Below are 14,273 nucleotides of genomic sequence, written 5' to 3' on the forward strand. Positions count from 1 at the left end.
GAGGATCGCCGTAGCCCAGGAGGTTGAGGCTACAGTGAGCTGAGGTCATGCTACTGCCCTCCAGCCTGGGCAACAGAGTGAGATCCTGTCTCAAAAAAAAAAAAAAATACACGCATGAGTCAAATGTCCCTATGTCCTCTAGTTATTGCCATCTTTCCCCTTAATATGCAAATATGTACAGGTCACCTGCTATGTGCCAGACACTGGGTATACAGTGGTTCACCAGACAGTGCTTGCACACACAATGCATACACGCTAGGGGCAGGAAAAAATCATAGACGAGTAGCCAGGTGGGCACATCTGTGATAGCGGCTGTGACGTGTGCTCTGAAACAACAGGGGCTGCAGAGAGGAATGAAGGATCCAGCCTTCACTTAGCCAGGGCATCCAGAAAGAGCTGTCCTCGTGAGGCCAGGTAGGCCCAGCCAGGAGGAAGTAGCGGGTAACAAGTATCCTGGGCACTGGGAACAAGAGGAGAAGATCTTGGGGCATCCAGGGACCAGCAAAGAAGCTGTAGGCCTGAGGGCCAGAGAGCAAGGCAGGGGAATGGCATAAGGCAGGGTGAGGAGGCAGCTGGAGGAACAAGGAGCTGGAGTCTCATCCTAAGAGCAGTGGGAGCCACAGAGTGTTCAGACAGGACAGTGGCATGATCAAGTTTAGGTGCCAACCTGCACCTCCCCATGATAACGCCACACAGGCCACCGTCTCTCCTGGAGTTTCCTGGCCTCACACTCCAAATTCCTGGGCAGTCACACTCGGGGTCACCCACCCCTAAAAGGAACACTGGAAGGAGCTGCACCAAAAGGCTGTCATCATTGTCCCTGGGAGGAAGGGTGAGGCAAATGTGCCTCTTTATATAAGGTTTGCACCCAAATTTTCTTCAAGTAATTCTTACATTACGATTACATATTACATACAAATACATGTTTATTATATACAAATGCAAATACATGTTTATTATATATTAACATATAATTAAGATTTTTTTTTTAACTTGGGGCAATGAATATGTTTCATTCAAAGGAGGGTTTCTTTTTTTTTTCCCCCTTTTGAGATGGAGTCTCGCTCTGTCACCCAGGCTGGAGTGCAGTGGCGCAATCTTGGCTCACTGCAGCCTCCGCCTCCGGATTCAGACAATTCTCCTGCTTCAGCCTCCAGAGTAGCTAGGATTATAGGCACCCGCCACCATACCCAGCTAATTTTTGTATTTTTAGTATAGATGGGGTTTCACCATCTATACCTGGCCAGGCTGGTCTCGAACTCCTGACCTCTGGTGATCCGCCTGCCTCAGTCTCCAAAAGTGCTGGGATTACAGGCATGAGCCACCACACCCGACCCAAAGGAGGTTTTTGAAAAGGTGTGCCATGCATCCCGGCTTCAGCTAGTGCAGGAACAGGTCCTCATCCATTTCATCCTGGCAGGTTTGTGGAGCAGGGACTCTGATCCAGGTACTTCTCTAGGCTCATGGGACACATCAATGAACAAAAAAGTAGGAGTCCCTGTCCCTGGGGAACTTATCTTCCTGCAGGGAGAGAAAGATGGTAAAGCATGAAGGAAGTAGACAAGTTCAGTTCTTACAGTGCCAGAAGGAGGTAAGGACAGACAAGGCAGGTGGGGAGCACCCAAGGTGGAGTGTCCTACCCCCGGGTGGTCGGGGAGGCCCCTGGGGAAGGGAAGGCCTGCAGGCCCCTGGAGGGAGAGCTCCTCAGGCAGAGTCAAGGCTCTTGGGGATGTGAGGGCTGCGTGCCTGGCAAGGTCAAGGGCACAAACAAGGAAGCTGGCGTCGGGCCTGGAGAGGAGGCAGTGAGCCGGTCACAGAGGGTCACTTAAGGCCATTGGCTCTCACTCTGAGTGAGATGGCTCCAGGTATCGTGCAGAGGAGAGAACTGACCAGCCTCATTTTAAAGGGACATTTGGGCCGCTGCACTGCAAGCATCAAGGGCAGCAGCAGGGACACCCCCATGGCCCCTCCTTTGGCTCCAGGGGAGACGCGGGGACATGCCGGCCATAGCAGTGGGCTGCAGAGAGGCACCGCTGTGCCTGCATCAGCTCTGCTGGTGAAGCTTCGGGGTCCCCCATGGGTCTTGTTGTGTGGGGAAATGAGAGAAAGAGGAGGGCAGTAGCCAGCTTCATCCCACCAGCGCCTCACCAGCCCGCACCCTCACTCTATCGCCACCATTGCCTGGGGCAGTGGGTTTGCCACCCCCTACTGTGACCGTGGCATGGTGGTGGCCATCTGGCCTTTGGAAACAGCAGCTTTCCCAGGCACATCTTAACGAGTCTACATCCCACCCTCGGCTTTTGGGGAGTCTCACGTCCAGACACGGCCATAAGGTGGCCCCGGCCTTTGCCAGTGATGAGGTTGGGCACTGCATCCAGGTCATTCACCAGGACCCCCGCAGGAAGCTCCACTTGAGGCCACAGTCTTACATCCAGGCTGGGAAAAGCTCCGCCTCTCCTGAGAAGCCCCCACGATCTTTTCTTCTCTCCAGGACCAAGATCCTGCCCCCACAGCCCATTCTTGGAGCCAGGCTTGACCGTCTTCCCAGCAGCTCTCTTCAGCGTGATGTATTCCCTTTGTGTTGGTACCTCTTGATTCCAAGACTCAGACTTACACAAAGTTGAGGGGCTTATTATCAGGATAATGTAGAAGTCTGGGAAAGCCTAAGAACGGCTCAGAGCAGAGCTGCTGCGCTGGAGGCTTCCTGGGGTTTCCACTCCGTGCATCTGGCTTCATTCTCTCTACCCCATCCATCCCCGTGCAGGAGAAACAGTTTCTCTCCAGGTGACAGGCTCTGTGCCTCAGTCACCCTGGCCCTTGATTTCTGTGTCTCAGCCCAGACCTGAATAGGTCTTCTCTGTCCAAGGGCAGGAGGCGGCAGGACCTGGGCAGTTCCCAAAGAGCATCAGGTGGAAAGGGGCAGGCCTGGGGCAAGGATGCAGCCCCTGCACTGTGCAACAGTAGGTATCCCCTGCCTCTTCTTTCCTTTACTTAACTTTTCTGTTCTTATTCTGTGAACCAATTTATTTTATTTTTTATGTATTTATTTGTTTGAGACAGAGTCTCACTCTGTCTCCCAGGCTGGAGTGCAGTGGTGCAATCTCGGCTCACTGCAACCTCCACCTCCCAGGTTCAAGTGATTCTCCTACCCCAGCCTCCCAAGTAGCTGGGATTACAGGCATGCACCACCGCACCCGGCTAATTTTTGCATTTTTAGTAGAGATGGGGTTTCACCATATTGGCCAGGCTGGTCTCGAACTGCTGACCCCAAGCGATCCACCCACCTCAGCCTCCCAAAGTGCTGGATTACAGGCGTGAGCCACCGCACCCGGCTAGCATTTTAAACAAGCCTATTTCGGAAACATCTATGAAGCAGCAATGGTATTTTATCTCATGATCTCATTGTATCTTCAATAGAGTCCAACAATGGAGGCACTGCATGCTCCCGTTGTGCAGAGGAGGAAACAGGCTCAGAGGGGTGAGGCGACTTGTCCAAGGACATACAGCTACAAAGTGATACAAAGGATTCATACACAGTCCTTTCTGACTCCAAAAGCCGTGTGGGTTTTTCTCCCCCCATATCAAGACAAACTTGTTCTTAAGGCTGATTCCAATCCTCTCTGAAATGTGGGGAAGAGTACAAATGCATCCAATGAATAAACAAAAGCATTAGGATGTCTGCCCTCATAACGCCCAGCTGTCTGGGGTCGAGCTTAGGAAGAACCCGACGCTTCAGTTCTCCCACAGGGCATGAGCTCCTGTCTCAGCAAAATGCCTCAAATGTCAAAACCTGACTTTAATTAGCAGAAATCTCTGGGTGTATGTGGTGCCAGGATCCATCTGGGATGCAAGGAGGCAACAGCTGTTTATTAGCTCAACAGCCAGAGGCGGGCGCAGGGAGCGTTCCTGAAATAGCCCTGGAGCCCACCCGCTCCTCCAGGGGATGTGAGGAGGTAGCCAAGCCCCTGGCATCCCCTGCTCCAGGCGATGGAATCCCTGGCAGCAACATCACCTGTTTCTGGGGTGGGACATCCTGGGGCCCGAGATGCTAGAGATTCCTGGGGCTGGCGGGGGAGCCTGTGGCTGAGGAACTACCACCCACACCTGTGCCCGCAGTCACTGGACTCAGAGTTGGAGAAGGTTTTATCCATGTCCCTCTTGGAGGCCTTTTTGAAGGACCCAATTATCCCAGACCTGGTCTGGTCGGTACCTTGATTGACCCACTAAAACCCAAGGCTTGTTAAAAGCATCTGACAGCCGCTTGTCACCCAGAAGCCACCAGAGTCTGAGCAGGGAGCCGAAAACGCTCTTTTTCAATGCCAATGAGAAGGTCGTCAGCAGCGGGACTGGAAACCTGTTTGCCTGTCAAGAATTTGCATTCATGCTGTTATTTCCTCAAGCTGCTCTCCACTGCAGAGAGCGGGAGGTAAAAAAGCCTAAAGAGATGAGAGCACTCTCCGATGAGTCACACGGCGTTAACCTTAACTAACATTTGCACAGTGCTTTCGGCACACGGGCGCTGCTTAAAACGCTGCACACACATTCCTCTTCCAACTCTCTTAACAGCTCTGTGTGGCAAACAGTGTTACTGTCATCCCCAATTACCTATGGGACACTGAGGCATGGAGAGAAGTCAGGTGTCCAGGGCTGCACATCTAGCAAGAGGCAGAGCAGGGACTTGAACCCTGGCAGCCAGACCTGGAGCCCAAAGGTCAGCCAGGACGTGCCTCAGTCACCTTTGCACCTGCCCTCATTTTCCCCACCTGAGTCCCTACCTTCCTGTACACCAGGCCAACCTTCTCAGCCTCATGACTCAGCTTGACCCTGATATCTTCCCGGAGGCTTCTGGGCACTCCGGGTGATTGGCACTCCCTACACTGCAAATGCAGCAGTGGAGGCTCAGAGAGGCTAAGTCACTTTCTCAGGGTCACACAGCCAGGAAGTGGCAGGGCCGGGATTCAAGTCCCAGGATGCCTGATCTGTGAGCACAGATACTTAACCAGTGCTCTGAGATGGCTCAGGCAAGGCTGGAGCCCCCCTCATCTGACAGCAACACCCCTGCTTTCTCCCAAAGTGCTGGGATTACAGTCATGAGCCACTGTGCCTGGCCCATAATTTCTAACCTGAACTGGCCCACACAAAGGGCTTGCGTCAAGGGTCAGTGTCGAACCCCAGGCAGATCCCGGCCTTTCCAGGCCCAGCTGTCAGAGCTGCCTCCAACCCTGCAGCCTGACCCCAGGCCAGCCCAGGTTTGGCCCTGCTCACTCCTCCAGCCTCATGGACCCAGCACCCTTGGCCCAACTTGACTCAACTCCCTGTACCTCTTGCCCTGGCCTGGCTTCCCTGCCCTGGCTTGGGCTGACCTCTCTCCCCTGCCTGAAGACCTTTCTGTCACCCCTTGCCTGGAGCCCTCCTTCAGATCTAACTAGATTCATCTCAGATGTCCCCTCCTGAATCTACCATACCCCTGGGCACTGCCTCTGGGCTCTCAGCCCCTGCCCTTCTTCCCTCCTCCACCACCAAGGGCAACAAAGGTTGAGGAAAGTCAGTACCAAGTCCTAGGGCTTGAGGTCTGCAAGGGGTCAAGGCCAGGGACTAGGTTTAACTTTGCTTAGCATCCTTGGAGTATGGCAGAGAGCAGACACAAGTATTTGAGGGACAGGTGGGTAGTTAGGTGGGTGGGTGGATATGTGAGTGGACGGATGGATGGATGGGTAGGTGGACTATGGATGGATGAATGGGTAGGTGGATGGATGGATAAGTTAATGAATGGATGGGTAGGTGGATGGATGGATGAGTACGTGGATGGATGGATAGGTGGGTGGATGGGTGGGTGAGTGGATAGATGGATGAGTGGATGGATGGATGAATGGATGGATGTGTAGGTGAATGGGTCAGTGGATGGATGGATGGGTAGGTGGATGGATCTATGGGTAGGTGGATGGGTGGGTGGGTGGATGGATGGGTGGGTGTGTAGATGGATGGCTGGATAGGTGGATGAGTGGGTAGGTGGATAGGTGAGTGGGTGGATGGATGGATGGATGGATGGATGGATGGATGGGTAGGTGGACAGTGGATGGATGAATGGGTAGGTGGATGGATGGATAGGTGGGTGGATGGGTGGGTGAGTGGATGGATGGATGGATGGATGGATGGATGGATGGATGGATGGATGGATGGGTGAATGGGCAGGTGGATGGATGGATGGGTAGGTGGATGGATCTATGGTTAGGTGGATGGATCTGTGGGTGGATGGGTGGGTGTGTAGATGGATGGATGGATGAGTGGATGAGTGGATAGGTGGATAGGTGAGTGGATGGATGGATGGATAGATGGATGAATGGTGGACGGGAGGATTGGTGAGTGAATTGATGGTTGGGCATATGGATGGATGAATGGATAGAAGGAAGGAGTAGAACTGACATCCTGTGCTTTAATATGATGGATCAGTTTTGCTTCTTCTATAGCAAGAAAACCCCCAAGCCCCACCCTGCCGCACCCTCCCCCAACAATGTTAGGAACTTTTCTGGGCTCCCTCTCCCCTTCCTGAGCTCCCTTGTGCCACAGCCCTGAGCACATTGTGTGGTCACCCTCTGGGTCTGCATTTATGTCCACCCCCTGACCATGAGACCCTGAGGGTCAGCTCTCTGTATACAGTGCCCAGCACAGGGCCTGGCACATAGCCCCTTGAGTGGCAGGACTCACTCAAGCTACAGGTGCTGGAGAGGCAGATGACTATGACACATTGGCACCTGCACCACTCATTCTACACTGGGCTCTTCCAGGAAGGCCAGCATGGCCTCCACCAAATACACTGGCATTGGCAAGAGCCTCTCTCTGGCCTGGGACCACATAGGAGCAGCAACCAGGGACGGCATCCCTCACATTTATGGTGGAGCTGTTTATGTAGAAATAAAGGCAGAAGGCTAGAGCCAAGCCAGCCAAGCCAACTGGGGTTAGGAGGGATCCTCCTAGAAGGGAAGCCTGGCCCACCTGGGCTCCAGGTCTACAGGGTAACCAGCCAGGTGGGAGTGACAGTGGGGACATGGGACTCAGCCTCTTGTTCTGCCCCTTAAGGGATGCTGCAAGGTGAGGCCGCAAGACATGAACTCGAGGACAGACAGCCCCAGGTTCAATGCTGACTCTGCCACTGGATGGCTGTGTGCCCTTGAGCCTGTCCCTTGCCCCCGGGGTCTAAGTTCCCACATGACTGCTGTGAGAATGGGTGGGTTACAGTGGTCATCACTGTGCGGCGTGTTGCACCGAGCCGTTCAGTTGCGCCCCCTCACTCCTACTCCTCCCTCCCTCCCTAGCTTCTCCCCTACCCTGCTCTCTGCTCCTGGCTTCCCCACTGTTTCTCAAACTTGCCAAGCAGGCTGCCCACTTAGGGTCTTTGGGTCTTTGCACTTGTGCTCCTATAGATGAGCACGGCCAGCCCTCACTTGCCGGGTCTCTGTTTGATGCCATCCCCATGGAGAGAGCACCCTCATCCCCATGGGAAACTCCCCAGGGCAGCTGGGGTCATGTCCCTCATTCACACAGTGTTTTGGTAGCACCAGGAGTGAGGGAGTGTCTGCTTGGAGGAACTGGGAAAGGTTCACAAAGAAGGTGGCATTTCTGGGTTTTGAAGGATGAGTAGGAGTTGGCCTGATCAAGAAGAAAGACCTCACAATTCCAGCATCAGAACAAGTATTGGTTAATAGAGTGCAGAATGGAAGCGCTCACTGAGAACGAGGGGAAGAAGAGATGGTAAAGAAGAGAGGGTGGTGTTGATGCCAGGGTCCCAGGGCAGTTTTTCCAGCATATTTTCGGCTGAGGGCATGGGGTTTCCTGGGAGCCTTGCAGGCACAGGAGTTATGAGAGCCATAGGGCTGCTTGTGTCCCCACCCAAGATCTGCCCAGGGCTCGGTACACAGTCAGTGCTCACAGACAGTGCACCCGTACCCATGCAGGCTGATGTACCTGGAGGAGCCAGGATTCTGGGTGTCCCGAGCAGTGGCTTCATCAGCCAGAGCTAAGGGGGTCCAGCCCCACCAGGATGGCCTCTTGCAGTCAGCCCAGAAACGCCAACCATCAGAGTAGCAGCCTCAGAGGGAAATTTCACAAAACCTAGGCCAGATACAAGAGCACTTTGTTAGCTTCAGATCCTTGGTGGTCAAGAACACGTGCAGAGGTTCGAGTGCTTCACTTTGCAGAAAGGACAAACTCCCACCACTGGGGCCCACGAGGGAGATGTGGGGGAGACACCTGCTGGCGCGCTCATGGCAGACCTTAAGAATGGTTGGCGGCCAGGTGCAATGGCTCACGCCTGTAATCCCAGCACTTTGGGAAGCCGAGGCTGGTGGATCACCTGAGGTCAGAAGTTCAAGACCAGCCTGGCCAACATGATAAAATCCCGTCTCTACTAAAAATACAAAAATTAGCCGGGCATGGTGGTGGGCACCTGCAATCCCAGCTACTTGGGAGGCTGAGGCAGGAGAATCACTTGAACTTGGGATGCAGAGGTTGCGGTGAGCCAAGATCGTGCCATTGCACTCCAGCCTGGGCCACAAGAGCGAAACTCCATCTCAAAAAAAAACAACAAAAAAAGAATGATTGGCGAGCAAGGGAGCAGTTGTTCTCAGTGTATGGGGAGATGGGGCCTGGCAGGCTCTGCTCTACCTCTCCTTGTCATGGCTTTCAGGCAGGGGCATCACTGCCAGCCCCTCGCCTCTCTTTGGCATCTGGCCAGGAGGAGCCTCAGCCTCCTGCTCCATGCCTGGCTCCTGTGCCTGTGCCCTGCGCCTGTTCATTTCAGCTCTGCCCACAGTGATGTGCCTCTGCTCTGGCTCTGGCTCCAGAACCTTCTCAGGCTCAGCCTTAACCCCAGTCAGATGCATCAGAGCCTTTAAGGTTGGCTCCTGCTCTGAGCCTGAACAGACGGGGGCAGAACCCACGTGGGCATGAAGTGGGAGGCTGAGCTCCACTGCTCTGAGCAGCCCCTTCCCCCTTCCCTGTGTGTGACTGCTGGGCTCCTGGGTCCCAGCTCCCTGGCCAGCAGTGCGGGCTGCAGAGGAAGACCGATCTGGGTTCGACTTATCATCCTGCTGCCTCGCAGCCATGTGGCCTTGGGCAAGTCACTTCACCTTTAGGAGCCTCAGTTTACTCATCTGTGGAATGGGCATCACAGAGCCTCCTTCAAGGCATTGCTCTCCAGATTAAAGGGGAAGCTATGAAGTCCCTGCACATAAGCATCCCTCACTTCTGGCTGCCAGTTTCTGCAGCATTCCCTGGCCTGGGAGCAGCCATCCCTGCCCTCTCAGACTCTCCCTCTGCCCAAATGGACCCCACGTGGGCATCCACTTAGCATCTCACATTCCCCACGGCCCAGGAACATCACCAAGTCAGGCGGGGCTGAGAGCACGGCTCATAGCAAAAGCAGAACATGGAGAAAATCAGATGCTTTTCTTAAGGGGAGCCTTCTAATGAATGTTCTCATTTTACTCTTTTAAGCTTTCAAATAAACAATAAATATAACTCCATTCAAAACACGAATTAACTTCTATGTTATAACATTAGGCAGGCTCCCACACTCACACTCTGCCCCTGCCTCTGAAGTTGTCGTTTTCATTCATTTCTCTTTGCATCTTCCAAAAGTGTTTCTTTATGTAAATATAGCAAATCTATGTTCTTACTCAGAGTGTAGCACTTTGAGTGGCTGTTTTCACTTAGGGGCATAGTCTTATTGACAAATGGCAGTCTTTAATTTTTTTCTGCTCCATACTTTATCCAGTCAGCCCCCTATTGATCGACTCAGGGGCTATTTCTATTTTTTGCTACTGTAAGTCATGCTTTGCGAATTTCCTTGCCTGGACGCTCTTGTCTAGAGGGGTGCTCTGTGGGGGCAGGGAGGGGGGGCCGGCAGGGGGCAGGGGTGTCTATAGGACAGATTCCTGCGAGTGGGGCTGGCGGGTCAAAGTATAGGTGCACCAGGTAGTTGCAGCAGAAATCGCCAGGTTCCCTTCCCGAGAGGATCGGCACATTCCACTCTGCCAGCCGCTGTGCATGGGGAGGCCTCTTCCCCTGCCTCATCCAGAGGGCGAGGCCACATTTATCTGCAGCATGTTTATACTCAACCATCAGGATTCCAGAGCCGGCCTGGGCTGGGCCAAGCGTGCACCTTGGGGACAGCGTGGCTCTCAATTTGAGAGCAGCTCTGTGGATCCACGGAGCCCAGGCTCGATTCCTGCCTCAGCCTGGCCTGACCCCACAGCCAGCCCCAGCCCTGAGGCAGCACCACACAGAGAAGCTGTCACTACTCATCCCTGCCTCAGTCAATCTCAGTCCTGCACTGCCTACCCACCCCCTCCACTGTCCCCACTCCCCACCCAGTCCACTTGCCCGAAAGCCTCCTGGCCCTTGACTTCCTGACACCTTCTTAGTTTGCACAGAGAGGTTAAGTAATTTGTCCAGGGCTGCACAGCTGAGAAGCAGAGCCTGGAGGGGACAGTGGCAGCCTGATTCCAGGGTCCCTGCTCTCGCCCGGGATACCCTCTTACCTCTGCATCATCAGCGTTTCTCAGCAGTGTGTCATTTGAGAGGCCTGGGGCCATCTGTTAGGAAGTGGGGGCAGGTAGCGACAGGAAAGGGTTCAGCATCAAGGTAGTGATGAGGGGACTAAGCCCAGCACACCCAAGGGGCTTAAAGCCACGGGGGTACCTGACAGTCTAGGAAGAAGCGGGGAGAATGCTTGAGGCTGGGGCGTCAGGGAGGTGAGCCCTGTCCAGCCGGGATGCCCTCCGCTGAGCTCTGCTGACTCCACCCTGCGCTCAGCATGCACTGGCCTCTCCTCTTTCCCAGGTGAAATTTCACTCATCTTTATAACCCAGCTGAAACATCCCCTCCTCCAGGGGCTCCCCCTAGCCCCGTGTCCTGCTCTCTGATACCTGAGCACACAGGTTCCAGCTCCTCTACATGCCCCAGGCTCCTCAAGGGCAGAGCCTGGGCCTGACCTGCCGCTCTGTCCCCAGCGTGTCCAGCCCAGACTAGATCCAAGCAGGTGGCACAGAAGGACACTTACTCAATGGGGCCCCCTCCACATGTGCTAGGGGCTGAAGTGGGCAGAGCAGGGGAGACAGTGAGGACGTCGGGGAGGATGTGGGTCTTCAGCACAGTGACCCGCAAAATGTGGACCATGGCTAGGCAGAGCAGGTGCCTCTGAACCACACAGCCACTCAGACCAGCTCTTCCCACCTCAAGTCCACCCTGGCTGGACAGGGTACCATTGCCTCCCACAGCCCAGCATGGGCACCTCAGCCCGTCTCCACCCAGCTCACCTGGGCCCAGGTGCCAGCCCTAAGCCCCCTGCCGGGGATCCATAGCAAGAAGGGGGAGCTTTGGGCAGCCTGCAGCACGGGATGCATATGGCCTGGAGTGACACCTACCTGGGTTCAGATCCCACCTCCCTCACTGTGACTGAGCGCAGGCCCGAAGGAAAGGCCAGCAAGGGGCCTAGAAACAGTATATGCAAATCAGCTACACCTGGCCCAGGTATCTGCATGTGTTGTTTGCTCGTGGTCTCAGGTGCGTGGAATCTGCTGCTGCTGGTTGTTGGTGGGGGCCCAGCCCAGCCCTCCACCTTGATCCTGGTCACCCCCAAGCCTGGGCTCAGGACTTCTCCCTGAGCTGTGCTCATGCTGGGTGGAGGGTGTGGAGGGGAGAGCATGGGATTTGCCTTCAGGACCTGCAGTTTGGGTTCCAGCTCCCCCTTTAGCAGCCAGGTGACCTTGGGTGGGACTCTGAGTCTCAGTTTCCTCTTAAGTTTTGTATTTTTAGTAGAGATGGGGTTTTACCATGTTGGCCAGGCTGGTCTCGAACTCCTGACCTCAGGTGATCCGCCCACCTCAACCTCCCAAAGTACGGGGATTAAAGGCGTGAGCCACTGCATCCCACCAGAGATAAGCAGAACTTAATCCCCAGAGAAGGGAAAGGAAGAGCATTCCAAGCAGAGGGAAGAGAATGGGCAAGGGCCCTGAGGCGGACAAAACCATTCGCTGGAAGCGTCGCTCGTCTTCCCAGCTCCGAGGAAGACTCCGACCCGCAGTCCCCCTTGCACTAAGGTAGGGCCATGTTCCTGAGCTCTGTCCAATGGCATAGGGTGGTCTGCACAGCCAGGCCATGCCCAGCTCTCTCGTCCTCACTGGAGAACATGAAAGTGGCCTGGCTGGGTCCCTGAGTCACCATATGGAGGACACCACCTGGGAGAGCTACCCACTTGTGTTAAATCTTTTGTGAGAAAGAAAGCAACTGTGGCCGGGTGTGGTGGCCCACCCTATAATCCCAGCACTTTAGGAGGCTGAGGCGGGCGGATCTCCTGAGGTAGGGAGTTGGAGACCAGCCTGACCGACATGGAGAAACCCCATGTCTACTAAAAATACAAAATTAGCTGGACGTGGTGGTGCATGCCTGTAATCTCAGCTACTCGGGAGGCTGATGCAGGAGAATCGCTTGAACCTGGGAGGCGGAGGTTGCAGTGAGCCGAGATCTCACCATTGCATTCCAGCCTGGGTGACAAGAGTGAAACTCCATGTCAAAAAAAAAAAAAAAAAAAATTGCAAAATGTCTCTTTAACAACTCATCTAGAGTCCATGTTGTACCAATGTTTTAGATATATTGAGTTAAATAAAATGTATTATTAAAACTTTTACCTATTTCTTTTCTAAACCTGGCTCCTAGAAAACTTTAGCCACAAACTCTGTATGTGGCTCAAATTCCATTTCTATTATAGTGCTGGTCTCATCCACCCCTTTCATTTTACAGATGGGAAAAGTAAAACACAGAGAGGTTAATGAACTTGGTCAAGGTCACACAGAGGCGTAAGAGTTTGGAGTTCTCGGTGAAGCTGAGCTGCTTCACAGGTTTACAGAAAACATCCGAAGTTCCACTCATGGCAAAGAAAACTTCTGAGCGGTAGGCCTCTCTTGCTGGGATTGAGAGCACCCGACGCTGAGCGATCTGCAGGAGTCTGCCTGAGAACAAGGGTGGCTTCTCCCACCAACGGGCTTCTTAGAGAAAGGAGAGGCACAGACGTGGTCAGCAGTGAGGACCATGGGCCTCAAGGCAGTGACAGCCTGGCTCGGGCCCCAGGCCCTACCTCATATCTGAGGATCACAGAGAGAGGAGGGAGCAGACATCGACCCTCTCCTTCCCCACCTTCACTGCCCACATCAGTAAACTAGAGATCAGGTAGTGACTTGTCGAGTTGATGCAAGAATGCAGTGTGATGTCTGTTACCGGCCAGGTCAGAACCCCACTCAAAATGACTTAAGGAAAAAGTGCAACTTACTCGCTCCTAAAATGCAGAGGGCCCTGGATTGATCAGCTTCAGGCATGACTTGACCCAGATTCTCTCGTGATGCCAACAGGGTCTCCCCTTCCTTCCCCCTGATGGGGCCAGGAGAATCACTTGAACCCAGGAGCAGAGGTTGACGAGAGCCGAGATCGTACCACTGCACTCCACCGTGGGTGACAGGGTGAAACTCTGGCTTACAAAAAAAGAAAAAGAATCAATCATCAGTGTTCACATCACAATGACTATAAAAATGCTATTCACAGCTGATTGCAGAGTACACTATGCTATGTACCCTTCCTTAAACAGCATTTTGTCTTTCTGAAGTTAATATTCTTTGCTTTGTTTTGTTCTTAGCTTGTTCCCAAGTTCCTGTTACCAAACTCCCTATCAATTGTCTACCCTTGAAGCATTCTCTTCTCAAAGCTCTCCCCTGGGGCCCCCAGCAGGCTCAGGCTCTCGCCAGGCTGTGATCCACAGTACCTCGGTGCAAGCTGGTGCCCCGGACACTCCTTCTCCTCTTTCCTGAGTGGGATTGTCTGTGTCCATTGTCCTATATCTTTCTGTCTTGATTTTTCTTGCTTATTTTGATGGAAAACATCCTCAGTAGCTTCATGAGAAAGACCTCATACAGGAGCTCATACAAGCTCATATAAAATGTTTGCTATATTGCAAAACTTGAAATATCTTTTTTTTTTTTTTTTGAGACAGAGTCTCACTCTGTTGCCAGGCTGGAGTGCAACAGAGTGATCTTGGTGCAACAGAGTGATCTTGGCAAGATCGAGCCAAGGCGTGACCTTGGCAAGATCGAGCCAAGGCACGATCTTGGCTCACTGCAACCTCCGCCTCCTGGGTTCAAGCGATTCTCCTGCCTCAGCTTCCCGAGTAGCTGGGACTATGAGAGCACACCACCACGCCCAGCTAATTTTTTTTTTTTTTTTTTTTT

At 53.6% G+C, this 14,273-nt stretch overlaps 1 long non-coding RNA gene across 1 annotated transcript; it reads right to left on the reverse strand.

Moving 5' to 3' along the window:
• Nucleotides 1-910: 910 nt before the first annotated feature.
• On the reverse strand, nt 911-14,075 carry LOC134739322 (uncharacterized). Its single transcript, XR_010125940.1, has 4 exons — nt 13,811-14,075; nt 13,325-13,519; nt 7,963-8,109; nt 911-3,620 (listed from the first exon to the last, which is right to left on the reverse strand). It is a non-coding gene; the product is annotated as an uncharacterized LOC134739322 (long non-coding RNA).
• Nucleotides 14,076-14,273: the final 198 nt, after the last annotated feature.

Source organism: Pongo pygmaeus, chromosome 23 (genome assembly GCF_028885625.2).
Source record: "Pongo pygmaeus isolate AG05252 chromosome 23, NHGRI_mPonPyg2-v2.0_pri, whole genome shotgun sequence".
Lineage (NCBI taxonomy): Eukaryota > Metazoa > Chordata > Mammalia > Primates > Hominidae > Pongo > Pongo pygmaeus.